This window comes from Limanda limanda, chromosome 2 (assembly GCF_963576545.1).
Source record: "Limanda limanda chromosome 2, fLimLim1.1, whole genome shotgun sequence".
In the NCBI taxonomy this organism is placed as follows: Eukaryota; Metazoa; Chordata; class Actinopteri; order Pleuronectiformes; family Pleuronectidae; genus Limanda; species Limanda limanda.
The window spans coordinates 22468823-22481126 of record NC_083637.1 but is presented as its reverse complement, the minus strand read 5'-3'; the positions used below and the strand labels follow the sequence as shown (position 1 = coordinate 22481126).

The following is a 12304-nucleotide window of genomic DNA, read 5'->3' as shown; positions in this document are numbered from 1 at the left end:
TTAACTACATAGAAAACTCAAACAAAATGATTTTGGCAGAGTCTTTCTCTAACCACCCTTCCGTCCTGTGGATCCATGGCATGGTTTGGGTTTATGTGCTGCTCATCTGCAAATGCAGGTGGGCAATTTTCCCCTCTCAAAATCGCGATGTTGTGTAGAACCACACATGCAATTATTATGTCACATGCCCTTTCTGGTGTGACTCGCAGCATTTGGAGGCACTGGAATCTTGCCTTCAGGATCCCGAACGTGTTTTCGACCCTGGCTCTCGTCCTCATATGCGCCAGGTTGTAGCGCTGCTGTGGTCCTGGCACGGGATCGGCATACGGGGTCAGAAGGCAAGGCTGGCAGGGGTACCCTCTGTCACCTAAAACATGACCGTCGAACTCTCCTACGATACAGGTGAAATATTAATCATCTGAACAAATATGGATTCTAAATCCTTCAAATATAGGCTTAACTCACCACGGGCAAAGCGAGTGCTCAGATTAGACTCCCGAAATATGCGTGTGTCATGCACAGACCCCGGCCACTTTGCCTCCACTTGGGTGATGATATTTCTGGCATCACATACAACCTTCAAATTGCAGAGGAGTATAATTAGATACAGAGGCTGTTTTGTTAAGTATCTTTAATTTAAAATGCTGAAGGTCTAGGCCTTCACCTGTACCTGCACATTGATGCTGTGGAAGGACTTCCTATTAACATAGTCTCCTTCATTCACTGAAGGAGCTTTAATAGGAATATGAGTTCCATCGATGCACCCGATGACACCCGGAAAATCTAGAACATTACAAATTAATTAATTTAATTAAATTGTGCACATTATTTATTACATTAAAACGTTCCAAGAAACAAATAGGCTACATTGTTGCTACTGTTACCTGCAATTCTGTAGAACTCTTCCTTGATTGTTCGTATAGGTTGGTGACTTGGAAACATCACAAACGTGTAAAGAAAACGTTTCAGTGCCAAAGTCACATTTCTGACAGACCGACACACGGTTGCCTTTGAAATGTGCTCGGCGTCACCGACGTTGTAAAGAAAGCTGCCGTTTGCAAAAAAACGGAGTGCCACACAAATAATTTGTATTGAACTTAAAGCATGCCCCCGGTGCGTTTGACAGTTAACATGGGGGCTGAGAAGGTGGTCTAAATAAATGATTGATTGCGCTGAAAAACGATAGTGCTCGTGAAGAAAATTATCAGGAAAAGAAAGTATATCCAACCGGGGTCTTAATAATCGTTCCTCACGGAGATTCCTTCTGAGGATCGCAGCCTCTACGTCCACGGGCTCTCGTAGAAAAGGACATGCCATTTCTAACACTTCCTTCTGTCGGAGAGCTGCCTTCAGCCTTATAGACAACAAACTCAGAGTAGGTCTAACCACCTCCCGAGCAGGTTAGGTCCACGGCGTATGTTGCCGCAGCAACTAACTCTCGGTTGCGCTGAACCTGCTACCTGAAACGGAAAACCCAGAGTTTCCACTAACTCAGAGCGAACAAACTCGGGGTTGCCTCAAAACCAGCTACCTGAAACAGGCCTCTGCTCTGAGCACTGAATAATTTCAGTTCCTGCCCCACCGGCTTCTTATCTGACTGTTTTGCATGTACCACAGGGCCAACATTCTGATCGTCTTTCTGGGCTTGACGAATAACTGATCTAGAGAAAAGCATAGGTGCCCCCACATCTCTCTCTGCACTCTCGATAGCTCCTGTGAACCACACTGTGTTCACATCTACTGTTTCCATTGCTTGCACTGTTGCTTGTATGGAAGGAGAAGACATTTCCTCTGTACATTCTTCTATCATTGTTACTATTTCATAGGGCATTCTTGAAAGACTATCAGCATCACAGTTCTCTTTTCCCGGACGATATCTGATAGTTAAGTGAAAATCTGCCAGTTCCGCAACCCACCTATATCCTGTGGCGTTGAGTTTGGCTGTCGACAATACATAAGTAAGCGGGTTGTTATCCGTGTACACCGTGCACGGTGAACTAATCAAATAATCTCGAAAACGTTCAGTAACAGCCCACTTCAATGCTAGAAATTCTAATTTACCTGAATGAAGATGGTAATTCTTCTCAGCTTTGGTCAGTGTGCGGGATGCATATGCTATAACACGTAACTGTCCCTCCTGTTCTTGATACAACACTGCCCCTAGGCCTTGATTTGAAGCATCTGTGTGCAGGATGAAGGATTTGTGGAAGTCAAGAAATCCAAGTATAGGTGGCTCCACCAAACAGTCGATCAGTTTTTCCAGGATCTGCTGGTGCTGGTCAGTCCATGTAATAGGCTTGTGTGAAGGTGCCCCTTTGCTTTTTCCTTTTACATTCCTTGTCTTTGCATAGCTGTTTTTTTGTTTAGATGCCTCAGGGTCGGATTCTAGTTGAGCATACAGGGGTCCCGCTATTCGAGAGAAGTTCTGAATGTACTGTTGGTAGTAGCTCAGAAGTCCCATGACTGCCCTCACCTCTCCTACAGTTCTTGGCTTCTTCTCCTTTAAAGCTCTCACAGCCAGAGTATCAGCCGGGTCCATTTTACTGCCCTCAGCAGACACCATCCGCCCGAGGTATGGGACCTCAAGTCTGAACACTTCACATTTACTCGGCTGCAGCTTTATCCCATACTGCCGTAGTCGCTGTAATACTGTCCTCACATCCTCTACATGGTCGTTAAATTATTTGCTAAAGACCCACGTGTCATCTAAATATGGAATACAGATCTCATCTCTCAATCCTGCCAAACATTCCTCCATGCAACGCTGGAAGGCAGCTGGGGCGTTCATTAGGCCAAAGGGGATCCTAATCCATTCATAGAGGCCCCAGGGAGTTACAAAAGCAGTCACAGGTCTGCTCTCTTTGGCCATGAAACCCTGGTGATAGGCTTTACCTTGGTCCAGCAGTGAGAACCATGAGTTTCCTCCAAGACCATCCATGATATCTTGTAGTCTGGGAATAGGCTGGCGGTCCGGGAGAGTTTTCCTGTTCACCTCACGGAAGTCAATACATAGTCTTAAACTCCCATCTTTTTTTCGAACACAGACGACTGGTGATGCATATGGTGAATTTGATTTCTGAACCCAGCCCTGTGTGATGAGATCATGCAAATAGTCTTTCATTTCCCGGTATAATGGCTTAGGCACTGACAGATAGGTTTATGCAAACAGGTTCTGTGTCTTTCAGTGATATTCTGAGTTGCAGTTTTTCTACGCAGCCAATGTCATCCTCTGCTCGTGAAAAGGAGGCAGACTCCTCCCTTAACATCTGGTGAGCTCTTGCTCGCTCTCACTCACTAAGGTGGCTCAAATTCACAGGTGGGTCCCATGCATCGTCAGCGGCTTGGTTACTTTCCACTTTCATGTTATCCATCATGTGAGGGGCAGGGCTGGATCCTTCTAATATGGAGGCTGGGTAAACTGCCTGAATGGTCTGGGCAGTGCCAATCACAGTTCTCCCTGCCAACACTATGTCATGGTCTGTGGGGTTCTGCACCCTCACAATAATGGACGGTTTGTTACCTTTAATCACTTTTACGAGTGTGTCACAGAATTCGAGCCCCTCTGTCCAGCAGGGGTTCACATCGGGCTCCATGATCAGTGTGATCTTGTGGTGAACACGTGCACATGGCCCTCCACCTGCATAGACGTGTGTTTCGGGATGTTGATCCTCTCCTTCTTTGTCTTGACAGCATACTCATTTATCTGCTCCGCACGAATTTGTTCCACAAAGGCTTTTGCTTGAGTCTGTCCTAGGTCAGGAAATACTGCCCTCACTGCATAACCCATCTGTTCCCGGTCAGTGGTGTTGGACTGTTTCAGTTCGCTGTCTATAATGAGCTCAATAACAATCGAGCCAATTATTGGTCGAATAAGCTTATTTCCTCTCATTACAAGTGTGGGGACTACGATTCTGTCATTGGAGCTTCTCCTGCAGCTAGTCTGAAAGTGACTTCTACCCACCCTGCATATGGCATGTTTTCACCATTTGCTGCCACTATGTCTAGTGTGTCGGCTGTGTCCAGTATTTCAGAAATGTCTTTTAGTCTTGTGTCAGGCAAGTATTCTTCTTTCCATAACTCATCAATTATTGTCACTTGGGAGCCTGAGTCCCACAAGGCTTGAACCCTTTTATCATGGATGTAACAGTCAAACAGATACTTTCTCCCCACCAGTGGAGCCATGTTTGCCCGTTTTTTTCTTGTAGGGGGAGAGTTCATGTTCATACATAGAAGTGGTGCATATTTCTCTTGGTGCACAGGCCAATTATCAACTTGACATGGTTTTGAAAAGTAGAGCACTTTTTTACATGAGGCACATTGCTTTAATGTTACTGTTTTAACCGTTTTCCCACAGTTTGCACAATGTGGGGACACTGTTGTGTAATTGGTCACTCCCTGTCCCGTGCGAGCAACCCTTCCCCGTTTAAAGTGTTCCCTCCAACTTGAGCCCAGCAGCCAGCCAGGAAGTGCTCACTGCTGCCACATCTGTAACAGTGTGTGCAATACTCTTCAGTTCCCCGCTGTTGACAACCGAAACATCTCCTCATACGTCCACAGTTTGGTGGAGGAAAACTGCGCCGTGGGGCAAACCGCTGCTGGTACTGGGCAGTCTCCCCTCGCTGTCCAAGACCAGGATTGGACCAGTATCCTTGTGGTTCTTGCATCTGCTGGCCTGGAAATTGCTGAACTGATGTGCCCTCGGCCCCACCTGCTGGTGGATATTGTCTATGTGTGTACTGAGGCTGCTGCATAGACTCTCTGATTTGAGAAACTTCAGCTTTGAGATCTTTCAGTACAGCCATCTCAGACCTCATCTCTTCAAGCTGGGAGAGAACCATAGGGGAGATTTTATCTGAGCTTTGTTGGGCAGACAATTTCTCTTCTTTCTCAACGGGGGTATCTTTGGACTGGGCTGACTGAGTTATGACAGGACGTTGTTGTCCTATTAATTTTCTCTTACTTTGTCTCTCAGCCTCACATGCACACGCTGCATTCATTCGCTCAAGTAACAACTCATCTGAGATGTCAGTCTGTTCAAGATATGGTTGGAGATCACGTTTCACGTTATCACTCTGTAGACCAGTTAACACAGTGTGCAGGAACATGTTCTGTACTAAGCTTGGGTCATATTTAAGGCCTGACTCTGCTTCCTGCGAGGCAAGCTAAATCTTCTGTCTCAGGTCGAAGGTTCGGATAAGGAAGTTCTGTGGGGTTTCTTTGATGCCCTGCACCTCACAGGTTAGTGGTTTATAGAGCTCGGTTGCACTCTTCTCCTGATAATGAGACCGAAGTATATGTCTCAATGTGCCCAATGTCAGGTTAATTTTCCCAAATAGCTGCGTAGTTGCATACCAGGAGAAATTGCTCTTATCACTGCATCGACAATCTCAAGTTCTGGATACCTTTTACTTAGGCCATGTTCAATTTGACGGGCTAAACTTGAAAATGTAAGCTTCTCTTTTTGTCCTGGTTCACCGATTTGGCCAGATATTTTAAAATCCTTGTGCCATGGGGGAGGTACAGGACTGCTCTGTGCGTTGTTGTTGCTGGAAAACCTTTTTTTCTTTTCTTTGTCCACTTGCTTATCTTCCTCACTTGGTTTCTGTGTCTTTTCCAACTGGAGCTGCAAGGCCTCGATCTCGTTCATATCTTTTCCCGTTCCTGATCCTTCTTCATCTGTTCCTCATTCACAGCTTCTCCCTGCGTTTTTTCTTGTTCTTGTGTGTCACTATAGGCAACTACCTGGAGCTCAGCCATTTTATCCTGAAAGTGCAGTAGAGAAGACATTCCCTTGTCCTCCAGCTCTTCAAGCTCCTCCCTCTGTTTGTGGTTTGAAATAAGTGTCATGAGAGCAGTGCGACTCTTGCCAGTTACAAACTCAAACTCTGGCCCTGCGATGATTAGAAAGTCACAACAGTCCACCAGAATACCTCTAGGAAGTACACACAGTTCTCTGATTGTCTCCAGCTGTAGCTGTTCCATCTCTGAAGAACTCATCTTTCCAGCAGAGCGTGGGGATGAACGTTGACTTGTGGTCCCTTTAACTCTTGCGAGGAAGGTTGGTAGCAGCTCTCCTGGTGTTTAATAACACCTCAGATAACATGTACGCCGTCCTCACGTTGTCAGGATCCCACTGTAGAGACTTCACCACTGGCTGTTGATGTCTGTGTAAATTATAAAGGGCTGCGTGACGGTTGAGGACATCTACTTCCTGTCGAAGCTGATCCAGACCGTACACACATCCCAGCAATGCCTCCAAATGTTACGCCCCTAAAATCAGGGGAAAGGACATGAAAGAAGCAGACACGTTGATGCTGGCTGCAGGTCCAATTGTAATGCATGAACAAATATTAACACATCAGGAAAATCGTACAAATGACATATACAAGATATAAAACACACATGTGGCATTCATGAACAAACAACACAATACACACAGCGCCGCGCGGTGCCCGCACATCTAGAGCATGCGCTGTCTGCGGCTCACCCAGTAAGCATGGCGCATCGGGGCAGCTCTTTGATGTTTTAAACTTCCTAAAACTAAACTATCAAAACTACCAGTAACAAATATACAATCACCAGGGCTCTCACCACGACCTAAAACATACATTAAATGCATTCAGTCACCATATTCCAACACCTGTCCTTACCTAAAATCAGGGGAAAGGACATGAAAGAAGCAGACACGTTGATGCTGGCTGCAGGTCCAATTGTAATGCCTGAGCCAACCCCCTCTGCTGTCCAACCCGGAAGTGTGAAAACATCACAACGACCAAAGCAACAGATCGCAGATCACTGATAATTTACAAAATGACACATCCACCACAGTTACACTTGTAAATAAGCGCTGCTGTACTCTTGAGCCCCGCTGAGAGAGCAGCTAGCCGCTGAGAGCTAGCTCGATTTGACGGTTCTCGACCTCTCAGTTTGGTTGTTGTCACGCCCTCACTCCCGGAACCCCTCACCCAGACCCGGGTCTGTCCGGGTTCCCAGACCCGTGAACTGACGGTCCGTGTGCGGACATGAAGCCGAGCAGCGGCGGCTAGCTCTGGGCAGCTTCCTCCAGCTGCTAACGTCCTCTCTGTGCTGCGTTCAGGGCAACCACGTTCAGGGCAACCTTCTGCCACATAGCGAACATGCAATAGTTTTATCGATGAAAAAATAATGTCCACCTCGTCGTGCACGCCGAGTTGCATCACCATGCCTTGATCGCGTTTCTCTGTTCCTCTTTCAAAATGAATGCGATATCGAAACAGACTCAATGGCAGCATCTACACATCTCAGCTCTCCAGCGGCAGGCATGTTTGTTGAAAACGAATTCAACCCAAGTGCTCTTTGGTGACGTGTTTGTTTACGTTACTGTTGATCATCTGTCCATCATCGTATAAAGCCCGCCCTGACAATTTGATTGGTCCGAACAGCTTCTGTTCGGGCATAGTTTCTCCCTAACGGAGCAACACCAGACTGAACTTCCCAACCTCAAATGTTGTGGGCGGGGCTAAGTTCGTCTGGCACCCAGGCTAAGGCTGGCCATCATAAAGGGTTTGAATAACCTTGCACCGATATCCTGGTTACACGGAGGAATAAGACACTCAGCCGTAATCTGTGTTTACCTGAACTGGAAGTGATTCACTTTATTGCGCACGCTCTAGTCATCTAAAGAATAAAGCATAGACGTCAAAATAAGGGCACATAATAATCGATTGAATAATCGTGATTATGATTTTTTCCATAACCGAACAGCCCTAACCTCTAGCTAGTTATCAGGCCTTTGAATTGACATTCATTCATTCAATCTTTACTTTAACCCAGGAATACATTTAGGTTGATATATAATTTACAAAATAACAGTTCAAGAAATGTTATTCAAAGCAAATTAATCAATTAAAGCAAATTAATCAACTAAAACAAGGAAAGCTGGAGGTAAAATAAACTGAGATTGACAACTTAAATTGCCCCAAGGATTTAATTGAGTTGAACTTCAGATCTTACTTTATGTTGTGTAAATGAATCTGGACCTATGAACTATATCTTATGTTTTTAAAAGTGTTATTTTCTCCCCCTCCCTCTTTCTCTTTCTCCAGGCTACCATCATAGTGTACCAGGCTGTAGCAGAGTACTGGGCCAGTGCTAAAGAACCAGCGTATGATCTGAATGTGGATATCTTGTTGCCGGGCAGGGCAAAGCCTGATAAGTTTAGCTTCAGCCGGGAAAACCACTATACCACAAGAACATCTAAAGTGAGTACACACTCTCACACACAAACTTGCATGTTGCTTTTCTTTTTGTTTCCTCTGCTGATCCAGAGTGTACTTGTGTGTATTTTATATCCTCAGATCAATGATATAAACCAGGATGTGAAAGTGACTGCTACAGGATCAGGAGAAGCAACAATGACAGTAAGTAAAATGTTTTTTATCATCTGCTGTTTATCTGTTCTTTATTGATCCCAGATCCGACCAGATATATTTTAACCTAGTGTCAACAAAGCTTGTATGACAAAAGCTTATTTATGTGATATTTTCTGTGTGACAGATGGTGTCGCTGTATTATGTTCTACCTAAAGAGAAGGAGAGCGACTGTGAGAAGTTCAACATGTCAGTGAAGCTCATTCCAGGTAATTTGCTTGTCTCTTCATTTTTATTTGTTGTGATCATTTGTCATTTTCTCTGTTTGTTTCCTTGTATGCGTTTATTTTTTTTGTGTAACTGCAAACTGTGTTTTTCCTGCTGTGTCGCCATCATTCTGCCAAGTTTTTTTTTCTTTATGAGAGAGGATTTAATGCTTGTGTGTTAATTTGATTTTACAGACAAAATGGATGCAGATGAGATGATATACAAGCTGAAAATAGAGGTTTTGTAAGTACAATAAAGAAACAATACTGACTGAAGTGCTTTTTATATTGTTTTAACTGTCTCGTTTAATTGAACATTGTACATTTCCTACACAGATATAAGGACAAGGAGCGAGATGCCAGCATGTCAATCTTGGATGTCGGTTTGCTGACTGGCTTCACCGTCAACACTAATGACTTGGACTTAGTAAGAGCTTTTACAGATACACACATACACACATAGAGCCAATGTGAGAAAAGAGATGTTTAATGGTTTGGAAAGGTGTCTGACACGGTTTGTTTGTGTGTGTAGTTGTCTAAAGGTCGTGCCCGCACTATTTCAAAATATGAGATGAACCCTGTCCTGTCAGAAAGAGGCTCACTGATCATCTACCTGGACAAGGTGAGATGCAAGCCATTCTTCCCCCTTTCCCCTTTTTCTCTAGACCTTGTTCGTTCTCTACATCACATTTGCTACAAAAATTCTCCGCAGGTTTCTCACACACGACCAGAGGAGATCACATTTAGGATTCACCAGAAGATGAAAGTGGGCGTCTTACAGCCAGCCACTGTTTCTGTCTATGAATATTATGACCGTAAGCCTCAAACACACTTAGAATGACACTCAGTAGAGCACTTACCTTCCCCAAGGCCTAACAGTTGCCATAATTCAATCAAGCTGCACCAAATTGCACACACTTCAAAAAATATCCTATCAAGTGTTTACTGTTGATTTTCACTGATGTAAGCCACTGTATATCTCCTTTCCATTGCAGACAGACATTGTGTGAAATTCTATCACCCAGAGAGGAAAGCTGGACAGCTGCTGATGCTCTGCAGAAATGATGAGTGCACATGTGCCGAAGGTAAACAGGATGGTGTCACTTTGAAGACAAAAGCCATCCATACATCCATCCACTATCTATACCCCTTATCCTTTGAGGGTCACGGGGGGGATGCTGGAGCCAATCCCTGCTGACGTTGGGCAAAGGCAGGGTACACCTTGGATAAATCAGGGGCCAACATACAGAGACAACACCCGTTCACACTCACATTCACACCTACAATCTCCTGCTTAAATTTCGACTGTTGGAGGAAGCCACAGTAACCGAAGAAATCTCACTCAAACACGGGGAGAACATGCAAAGACACGCTCAACACATGACACTAATGTAGTGCTTTCATCATCCTCTATTGTCTGTTACCTGCAGCCTTTTAGTATCTCACCTCATTAATCCATACACCAACACATGTTCTCAATTAATCAAGTCATCACTTGTGTATTTCCTTTGTGCCTATTGTTTATTTCCAGAGAACTGCAGTATGCAGAAGAAGGGCAAGATCAGCAATGATCTGCGCACAGAAAAATCTTGTGAGACTACTCCTACCAGCAGAATAGATTTCGGTAAGATGCACTAAAAATGTTCTGCACTTGAGTTGAGATTTGTTTAAACCTGAACATATTGTGTGTTTTTGTAAGTGACTGATTGTTAAATAATCAAATAAGTGAGGTAACAATCTGCATCTTGTCTGTCCTCAGTGTACAAAGTGAGACTGGAGAACTTCACAGACGGTTTGTCTACTGACATTTACACAATGAGGATATTGGAAGTGATCAAAGAAGGTGGGTATTTATCTCCTCTGTGAACCATCGAAAATTGAAAATCACCATGTGTTTTATTGAATATATTTCTAAGGCTGTTTTCACAGAAGGTTTGTACCAAGATCCAAAACCAGGATCTTGTCTTGTCTACATTGTTTGCATTGATCTGTTGTTTTGGTTTCTGTTTTTTTTGTAACGTCTTGTCACCATCACCTATGTGGGCTGTCTGCCTATACTTCATTTTGATTAGTTTGTAGACAGACCTGTTGTCAGTTTGGCAGGTGGAGAAAATTAATGAACCAGTTGGTTTCTTGGTATTACTAGCAGCATTACAAACTTCAGGCACGATTTTATCTGTCCTCTATTCTTTAATGCCGTCTCAACTTTGACAAAAATGTGGTCCATTGGTTCAGACCTTGGTCCGATGCTTGCTGTTTTGTTTCTGGACTAAACTGAGAAGTCAGATGAGTCCAGCCAAAAAAAAGGGTAGGTGTGAAGAGGGGTAGGTGGCATAGCTACAGCTGAACTGAGTGAACTTGACGTCACAACCAACTCATGAGGTGCTCTCTCATCTTGCTGTCTTACCAAATTAGTGCGTTCACCCGGCTGTCATGTTTTTATCACTGCTGATAAGAGCCTCGTAAAACCAGTGTCTACTGCTTAGTCATTGAATATATATATTGAATACAGATTGAATCCATTCCCATTAGTGAATGTTAAGGTTCTTTTTGACCAGTTGAAAAGGTGCTCTTTTTTCCTGCATTGTTGTTTCTGTAGGCACACAGAGCAATAATTGCCAATTTAAAGAAAGCATATCTATTTAGATTTGTGCAGAGGGGCACATGAAAAGATGATTTCTGGTTGTTAAGTAGAAATCTACCCCTAGAAGCAGGCTAACTTAGCTTGCATCACCAGAGGAAAAAACAGTGGGGGTACAGCCCAGCACCTGCATGTAAACCCCCGTTAGACCGCTAAGATGTCTCACTATTCATTTATGTTACACATTTCCATTAGCCCTCCATTCAATCTTAAAGCATCTTCTCTCATTTATTTCAATCGCAGGAAGTTTCGATGTGGGTCCTCAGGGGAAAGATCGCACATTCCTGAGTTATCCACACTGCAGGAATTCTTTAGATCTGGGCGAAGACAGAACGTACCTCATCATGGGCACGTCAAAGGATATTCACAGAGACGAACAACATCAATTGTAAGTTTCTTTGTGTTTAAACAACTGCAGCTCCCATGTTATTTACTGTTTCTGCACTTTTTCGACATCATGTTCCATGATATTTTCACATGTGGTATTTCACTCTGCTCTCCACAGGTATCAGTACGTGCTCGGGGAAAGAACCTGGATCGAGTACTGGCCCACAGATGCTGAGTGTCAAGTCGAGGAGCACAGACCAACGTGTCAGGGCTTGGAGGAGATGGTCCAGCAGTACCAGCTCTTTGGATGTCAGCAGTAGCGTAACACAGGAGAAAACGCTTTCTTTTTTAAATCTTTTTTTTTTGCTGCTGTGAGATGTGAAGGATTTAAACCTTAATACCTGCATTTTGTTGATTAAAATGTAATGGTCTTAATCTCATTGTCAGTGTCTTTTTTCAATCAAACTCTGTAATCTGTTGTGATGTGGAACTCACACACTATGGATCAATTAATATTTGCAGTAGTTTGTAGAGAAAAGTACTTGGTACAGGAGGATTACACAACGACCACAGCGTGGACGCATCTGCTTAGAGTTCAGTTCTATTGACATCTTCACAGACACACACACACACAGACAAACATAGATTTAAAATCCTAACAGTCGCCCTGACGCGGGAGGGCTGAATCGATTTGCCCCTCACCTGCCCTCCTCCACCTGCCT

The 12304-nt window shown here is 44.1% G+C and overlaps 1 pseudogene; it reads left to right on the top strand.

The window, feature by feature from the left end:
* The window catches only part of LOC133026375 (complement C3-like), a 56098-nt pseudogene extending 44081 nt beyond the window's left edge, over window positions 1-12017 (top strand).
* Window positions 12018-12304: the final 287 nt, after the last annotated feature.